We start from the raw sequence: 2,500 nt of genomic DNA on the forward strand, positions 1-2,500 counted from the left end.
AGAGATCAGCCCAATGAGGGTGGTGTCGTCCGACAAACTTCAAGAGTTTGACGGACAGATGATTGGAGGCGCAGCTGTTGGTATACAGGGAGAAGAGCAGTGGGCAAAGGACGCAGCCCTGAGGAGTTCCCGTGCTGATGGACCTGGAGTCAGAGACTTCTGTTCCCGGCTTAACGCACTGCTTCCTGTCAGAGAGGAAGTCTGTGATCCACCTGCAGGTGGAGTAGGGCACGTTCAGCTGGAAGAGCTTGTCCTGAAGCAGGGCAGGGATGATGGTGTTGAAGGCAGAGCTGAAGTCCACAAACAGGATCCTGGCGTAGGATGCTGGGGCGTCCACATGCTGTAGGGTGAAGTGGAGGGCCATGTTAACTGCGTCGTCCACAGACCTGTTGGCTCTGTAGGCAAACTGAAGGGGGTCCAGGAGAGGGTCTGTGATGGCTTTGAGGTGTGCCAGGAGCAGGCGCTCAAAAGACTTCATTACCACAGATGTAAGGGCGACCGGTCTGTAATCATTTAGTCCTGTTGGCCTTAGCTTTTTGGGCACAGCGATGATGGTGGAGGACTTGAGACAGGCTGGTACATGGCATGTCTCCAGGGAGGTGTTAAAGATGTTGGTGAACACCGGAGACAGCTGGCCAGCGCAGTGCCTGAGGGTGGCTGGAGAGACAGAGTCCGGCCCGGCTGCTTTGCGTGGATTCTGCCTCTTGAAAAGCCCATTAACTTCTCCCTCCTGAAAGGAGAGAGTCGTTTCTGTAGTATGGGTGGGGGATGGGGCCTCTTGGGTGGGAAGGGGTGGTTCAGGACAGTCCAATTGTCTTTCAAATCTACGGTAGAACTCGTTCAGGTCGTTGGCTAGGCGGGAGTCGTTAGTGGTGTGGGGCGCTCTGGGTTTGTAGTTGGTGATGTGCCTGAGCCCTTTGGCAGACAGAAGCAGCGTCGTTAGTAGAGAACTGGTGTTTTAGTGTCTCTGAGTACAGTCGTTTAGCCTCTCTCACCGCTTTGCTAAACCTGTTCTTCGACTCCTTGAATCTGTCTCTATCCCCACTCCTAAACGCTTCCTCCTTCTCCAACCTCAACCTTTTGAGCTTTGCTGAGAACCAGGGCTTGTTGTTGTTAAAGTTCACCCTGGTACGTGTTGGGATACAGCAGTCCTCACAGAAGCTGATGTACACAGCCTCTGTGAGTTCATCCAGACTATTGGTAGCAGTCGTGAACATATCCCAGTCAGTACAGTCTAAGCACGCCCGCAAATCTTCCACAGCCTCACTGGTCCACTGTTTAGATGTCCTCACAGCAGGTTTACAGAGTTTTAGTTGCTGCCTGTATGCACGAATCAGGTGGACCAAGGGAGTTCTGTGCGAGCCGAACAGCCCCGTGACCCACAAGAGAAACATCCCCGCCAAATTCGAGCGTTTGACGGGGTCTATCCGTGAAAAAATATTCACGTTTTTGAGTGCACATGCATTTCTGCTGCAAATGCCTCTGGAAGTTTCATGCCGTTCGTATGCCAATTGTGGCAACACGAAAATGACCCGTTTTCCCATTCCGAGGGATTTCTGTGCGACCCTAACAGCCCCGTGAGCCACAAGAGACACATCCCCGCCAATTTCTAGCGTTTCACGGGGTCTATCCGTGAAAAATATAGACGTTTTTGAGTGCACATGCATTTCTGCTGCAGATGCCTCTGGAAGTTTCATGCCGTTCGTACGCAATGTGGCAACACGAAAATGACCCCTTTTCCCATTCCGAGGGATTTCTGTGCGACCCTAACTAACAGCGCCCGTGAGCCACAAGAGAGACATCCCCGCCAATTTATAGCGTTTCACGGGGTCTATCCGTGAAAAATATAGACGTTTTTGAGTGCACATGCATTCCTGCTGCAAATGCCTCTGGAAGTTTCATGCCGTTCCTATGCAATGTGGCCACACAAAAATGACCCGTTTTCCCATTCCGAGGCATTTCTGTGCGACCCTAACAGCCCCGTGAGCCACAAGAGAGACATCCCCGCCAACTTCTAGCGTTTGACGGGGTCTATGCGTGAAAAATATTAAAATTTTTGAGTGCACGTGCCTTTCTGCTGCAAATGCCTCTGGAAGTTTCATGGCGTTCCTATGCAATGTGGCAACACGAAAATGACCCCTTTTCCCATTCCGAGGGAGTTCTGTGCCACCCTAACAGCCCCGTGAGCCACAAGAGACACATCCCCGCCAATTTCTAGCGTTTCACGGGGTCTATCCGTGAAACATATAGAAGTTTTTGAGTGCACATGCATTCCTGCTGCAAATGCCTCTGGAAGTTTCATGCGGTTCGTACGCAATGTGGCAACACGAAAATGACCCGTTTTCCCATTCCCAGGGATTTCTGTGCGACCCGAACAGCCCCGTGAGCCACAAGAGACACATCCCCGCCAATTTCTAGCGTTTCACGGGGTCTATCCGTGAAAAATATCAATTTTTTTTTGACTGCACATGCATTTCTGCTGCAAATGCCTCTGGAAGTT

This window comes from Petromyzon marinus, unplaced genomic scaffold (genome assembly GCF_048934315.1).
Source record: "Petromyzon marinus isolate PM22_M1 ecotype Great Lakes invasive population unplaced genomic scaffold, UKy_Petmar_22M1.pri1.0 PM_G_Scaffold_338, whole genome shotgun sequence".
Lineage (NCBI taxonomy): Eukaryota > Metazoa > Chordata > Hyperoartia > Petromyzontiformes > Petromyzontidae > Petromyzon > Petromyzon marinus.